This window comes from Bactrocera dorsalis, chromosome 3 (genome assembly GCF_023373825.1).
Source record: "Bactrocera dorsalis isolate Fly_Bdor chromosome 3, ASM2337382v1, whole genome shotgun sequence".
Taxonomy (NCBI): Eukaryota; Metazoa; Arthropoda; class Insecta; order Diptera; family Tephritidae; genus Bactrocera; species Bactrocera dorsalis.
Window position 1 is genome coordinate 32,455,563 of NC_064305.1, and position 6,413 is coordinate 32,461,975.

General features: G+C 37.7%; 2 pseudogenes; both read left to right on the forward strand.

Annotated features, from left to right (window-relative positions):
- Positions 1–1,729: 1,729 nt before the first annotated feature.
- LOC125777991 (small nucleolar RNA U3) lies at positions 1,730–1,859 on the forward strand (annotated as a pseudogene).
- Positions 1,860–1,871: 12 nt separating this feature from the next.
- LOC125777945 (small nucleolar RNA U3) lies at positions 1,872–2,029 on the forward strand (annotated as a pseudogene).
- The last annotated feature ends 4,384 nt before the right edge of the window (positions 2,030–6,413 follow it).

Consider the following 6,413-nt stretch of genomic DNA (forward strand, 5'->3'; position numbering starts at 1 on the left):
TTGCGAGGTAGGCAGCCTGTTTTCTCTCCGCTGCGACACGGCACTCCTCGTCGTACCAGCTGTTCTTTTGCACTTTCCGAAAACCAATGGTTTTGGTAGCAGCTGTACGTAAGGAGTTTGAAATGCCGTCCCACAGTTCCCTTATACCGAGTTGTTGACGAGTGCTCTCAGAGAGCAGGAGTGCAAGCCGAGTGGAAAATCTTTCGGCTGTCTGTTGTGATTGCAGCTTCTCGACGTCGAACCTTCCTTGTGTTTGTTGGCGTGCGTTTTTTGCTGCACAGAGGCGGGTGCGAATTTTGGCTGCAACAACATAGTGGTCCGAGTCGATGTTAGGACCTCGGAGCGCACGCACATCTAAAACACTGAAGACGTGTCTTCCGTCTATCACAACATTATCGATCTGGTTGGTGATTTTTCGATCCGGAGACAGCCAGGTAGCTTGATTTATCTTCTTATGCTGGAATCTAGTACTACAGATAACCATATTTCGGGCCCCGGCGAAGTCGATCAGCCTCAACCCATTTGGGGATGATTCCTCGTGGAGGCTGAATTTACTGACCGTAGTGCCAAAGATACCTTCTTTGCCTACCTTGGCGTTAAAGTCGCCAAGCACGATTTAGACATCGTGGCGGGGGCATCTCTCACAAGTGCGCTCCAGGCACTCATTAAAGGCATTTTTGGTCACATCGTCCTTCTCTTCCGTCGGGGCGTGGGCCCAAACCAGCGATATGTTGAAGAACCTCGCTTTGATGCGGATTGTGGCTAGACGTTCATTCACCGCAGTGAATGATAGTACTCGGCGACGGAGTCTCTCTCCCACCACGAATCCAACACCAAACTTGCGCTCCTTTATATGGCCACTGTAGTAAACGTCGCAAGGACCTACTCGTCTCTGTCCTTGTCCCGTCCATCGCATTTCGTGGACGGCGGTGATGTCAGCCTTTATCTTTATCATAGTCCTTATTTCGTTTGCCATGGTCGTCATCAAAAGGGGGGTCTCTCATCCGACGCTGTTTTTTCCTTTTCATTGGAGGTGTTTTTTACGTGGCGGGTCCTAAACCCAGCGCACAACCCTATGCAGGGGATGTTTCGCCTTCTCACTTTAGCTCGCCTTCAAACGTATGTTCTTAGGCTACCCAGAGGAGACTTGGTCAAAGACCGGAAGTCGTGCGCTGCTTGAGTCATATGTAAAAGAATCGTTTCTGGCCACTACCAAGTGAATGGCGATCAGAGAACTTTCCTCACTTGCGTGAACTTCTACACATGTCTCCATTGCTCTTCGTGGCAAAAAAAAAAATGATGAAGGTGAGCATTTTAGTGGAATAATTTTTGAAGTTATACTTCTTATACGACGCCGGAAAAGGTTGCGAGAGATTGTGGTTGCGCAACCTTTCATATAAAAGTAACGCAAGGTTGCGCAACCTCGCTCCATCCATATGAATGTAACGCAACCTTGTCTGCGAAGATCGTTTGTTCGTTTCTTTCGGCACAGCTCGGCTTTTCTACCAACAACACAATGCTGCCATGCTTATGCTGTTGTTGTTTTTGTTTTCGTAGAAAAATGTTTCAATTTTTGGTTGGTGACATATTCACATGTGTGCGCATAAATATGTTTGTATGCTTGTGCATTATTGAAGTTATACTTCTTTTTCTTTCGTTTGTCTTTCATTTCTGCGAATTCTCAACTATTTTTTGTGACTTTTAATTGAAATACTCTGCATTGGCCTTTCAGAATCACACAGAATCATTTCTGTGGTTTTTGAAATCGACCCACGAGGACGAGGTATATCGTTTTATCTGGGAGCGTGAGATTTAAGAAAATCGCTCGCTTACAAGGGATAAAACGACTTCTGAGTGGCGATTTTAATGAATAAATTCACAGAATAATTTCTGTGCTTTTGGAAATCGACCCACGTGGACGAGGTATATCATTTTATCTGGGAGCGTGAGATTTAAGAAATTCATTTCTAATTTTGTCTTTTGGCATATTAGAAATGTTTCTTCGAAAATAAAACGACTTCTGAGTGGTGACTTTAATGAATAAATTTCTTTTGGTTGAAAATACTCTGCGTTGGCCGTTAAGAAGTTAAGACTATACTTCTAAGGGATCACGGCAATATTATGTATGTATTATGTATATGTATATTGCTGTGATAAATTTATTGCGAAAGCAAGTGTTCTACAAATGTATGTATATGTATATTCTATACTTAAACAAAATTATTAGAACTATCGTATGTTTCTTGCATGCATAACCAAATCATACTTAAGTCAGCGCAACCTAAGGGTCAATGGTGGTGTTGGTGGTAAGCGCCTAGAATGTCACGATGTAAACACTGGTTCGAATCTCAACAGAATTTATTTTTAAATTTTTGCAGTTTAACATCGTTAGTATACTAATAAATATTTTTTTTTTTACTAATAGAAAATAATTTTATCACAGCAATATACATATACATAATATGTATATACATATACATAATATTGCTGTGATAAATTTAATTTCTATTAGTACGCAAAAAATTAAAAATAAATTCTGTTGAGATTGTAGCCCGTGTTTTAAAAGGAGAGAAAACAGTACAATATTATCGTGAATACCGAGCACGAAGGAAAGCAGAGCGGGAAAAGGAAAAATTGGAAATGATAGCTGGCAGCCAACCGAGGAAGAGGAAAACAGCTGAGGAATATCAGAGAGCGCGTAAAAAGATTCAACGTCTGCTGTTTCATCAATCTCTGCGGGAACATCTATAACTACTGATGAATCAACGATCGTCAATTCACCGATAACTGCTGGGCTTTCAACGCGTGTTGATGGATTACAAAAGATATATGGTTACGCTGCATATTCCCTTCCGCAACGAAGAGACAGAACTTCTTTCCGAATTAAAATTCCTTCATTTAGACTTTGCTTTATAAAATGTGCATAATAAAATTATAAAATATGAATTTAAGTTTTCTTTCATAGAAAATGTTATGCATTTCTGAACACCGCCAAAAGTATAACTTCTTCCGCGCGTAGGGACTCCACGCACCTTTTTTTTTATTTAAGATAATAATTTAACTGTTTTGTACTACTAGGCAATTTTAGGGATTTGCTTAAATTGCAATTAAATTCAGCGGACGCAGATTTGAAATTAATTTTGGAAAACGCTAAGGGCAATGCGAAGTACATACATTTCTGTTCGTATTCGGAACGAAATTATTAATATTTGTGGTGACTTGCTCAAAGAAACAATTTGTCGTTCCATTGATAAAGCTGAAGGGTTTAGCATTTTAGCAGATGAAAGCTGTGATATTGCTGGGAAAGAACAAGTGTCTGTTGGAGTGCGATATTTCTGCAGTGAATTTCAGAGTTACGTGAAGATTCCCTAGGCTTTGTTGAGCTAGACAATATGGACGCAAAATCAATTGCAAGTGCAATACATCATTTCATTACAAACTATGGTTTGGATCCTAATAAATGCATAGGATAGGGTTATGATGGCTGGCAAAATGGTGGCGTGCAAAAAATTATGAAAGATTGTTTATAAAAAAGCTTTGTTTTTCCATTGTGCTTCTCATAAGCTAAATTTAGTGATCAATGATTTGAACAGCGTTGCAGAAATTCGGAACACGACAACTACTATTAAGGAGGTAATTACATTTTTTCGGGAATCGCCACTTAGGAGAAAACATGTCCCAAATTTTCCACTTTTATGTGAAACTCGTTGGTCACAAAAGTATAAAAGCATAGGTGTTTTCAAAAATAACTTTGTGGCCATAACAGAAGGTTTAGAAAAACTTTCACTTGAAGGAAACCCAGCAACAAGGAAAACTGCTTTCCAGCTGATAAGTTGTGCAGCTAAAATACATTCGTTGTCTGTCTGTGCATAATTTCGCACTATTCAGCAATCTTGGAGTCAACAGCAAATTCCAGAGTAAACAGTTGGATATACTTGCCATTGCTAACCATATAAAACGGATCGTGCAATTAATCAAGTCTGATAGAAAAACAGCAGACAGCACTTTGAAATCCATTTTTGACGAATCTACAAATATTGCCCTGCAACTTGATTTTGAAATTAGCTTTGCAAGGATTGTTGCCCGTCAAGTTTATCGTGCCAATCAACCAGCAACGACTGTAGTTGAATTTTTTAAGATTTCAATTTACATTCCGTATTTGGACTCGTTAATAATGGCTTTTGAAAATCACTTTTCCGATCAAAATAATACTGCTTTTGCTTTGTCATACCTTCACCCAGCTGTATTTAAAACAAAAACTTAATCAGAGATCGACCTTCAAATATTGTCTGCAGCTTCTTTTTATAACTTAAATGACTTGAAATATGAATTAGATCTATGGATTGCCTTGTGGAAAGATAAAACGGAATTTGATGACATGGCTAAGCTATTGGAGGAGTCTAAATTCTTTTATCCATGCATATACAAAGCTTTGAAGATATTTTTAGCTCTTCCATATACAACTGCCACCATAGAAAGACATGGTTAAGGTCAATAATGGCTAAAATCGTTTAAATGGTTTGTTCTGTATGATTTTTTTTTATTTTTTAATTACTCTTTTTCTATTTGAAGGTCTTTGCATGTTGAGCATACACAGAAGAGCCGTAAATGACGACAAGCAATTTATTGATAAGGTTCTCACGAAATTCGCGGAAGAAAATAGAAGCCTTTTATTAAATTAAAATAATAAAAATAAAATAGATTTGCCCCCCTTTTAGTCATTTTCTGCGGACGCCCAAGTACCTAATATACAAATTTCGAACTCTTAAACTATATCAGCCAACATGTGAGCAATCTCTGAAAATGAGAGAAAAGAGTGTATCTTGTAGCCTTAAATAGATAAAATCGGGCAAAAAAAAATGACTTAACCCATACATATCTAATATCAGAATTTTCGAATATCCGGCTGAATTTACTCCATTTGATTGGTGGTTCTATGTGAGGTGAATGAAAATCAGGAACATTTTTTAGTATCTTATTAATATGAGCTATTGGCAAAAATAGACAAAATCGGGTCGATACTACCTCATCTTCCATATACTACACATAATTTGTTTTTCTAATAAACCTTTTGTGTCTGTCAGTGTATGAGTAATATGTAGTGTGTATATATGTAATTGTTTGGTTTCCGATCCTCTGGGCTACGTTTTACGCCTTAACATATTTTCTTGGTTTTGATTCCTGCAAGATGCAAGAGTATAAAATGTTCTGTTGCAACCGAACTTAGCCCTTCCTTACTTGGTTTTTTAAAACTTTCCTACCAATTAATATTTTTCAGATAAATAAAAAAAGGTTTAAAAGTGATGTTTCAATCAAAGGCTTTCACAAAGCGTAAAAATCTTTCACAAACAAAATTTTTGAAAAGTAATACCTACAAAAAGCTTTTAAAAAATTGTTTTAGGAGTTTTCGCTAATGAAAAGCTTAACAGACTTTCAGAAAAACGTCAGAAAAACTACTTAACATGTCTGTCGAACTCATTTATCTATTTTAGAACGCCGTGCCGACGTTACTAAAATAATATCGCGCTGAGCTAGAGCATTTCGCGTGAAAAAGTGGGAAGTTAAATAAAGGGGCACGAGCAACTAGAGCAATAGTAGTTATGTGCATGAAGATTGTAAGTGGACGCAGGAATGCAGAAAGTTGACAATAGTTTACTACGCGCTACGGAATCGAATGGAGCGCCTTTTTCACTATATTCATGCATCACATCAATGCTTTCCACTTTTTTTATTGGCCACAAAGCAACTTCATTTCAACCTCATTGCTGTAAGTGTGAGGTTCGAAAATAAGGACTCTCTTAAAAAGGCATAAGTATCGGATCCCCCATAAGCAAATATACCGTGGAAACTCGACGGATCAAATGTAAACACACACCTACACATATAGTCAGAGGGCACAGCTGCCCTCTAGGAAACTAGCTTAATAATAATATTATACTCGTATAACTATTTATGGTATATAATATTTTTGGTGGTTAGTAGGTTGAGTGTAAAGGAGGTCCTCTTATGACTGTAAAAATGTGTTCATACACGTTTTAGATTTTCGAAGAAGCTTCGCGCAGAAGCTCCCCACGTCGTGGCGGAAGCCGGTGAGCGAAGAGAGCTCCATCTGTTTAAACAGCTAAAGGTTTAGAAGACTAGGAGAATGGTTATTAATCGAACTATTTTTACTTCCTTGCCTCTCGTTTTTCTTCCCCATAATTTAAAGAAGTTTTGTCTAGGTATTACCTTACGGATAAATTGTTGGGAATTGACTTGCTAAAACGGGTTAAGTTAGTATAGAAAAATTCTTAAGGGTAAGGAAGAAAACAACTATGGAGACCGTTTGTAAGAGGGATTGCGAGTTTTTGAAAAAAAAATTGTGGCTAAGAATTAAGTTTTTAATTTTAATTTTTCAATTCAAAAATAATCAT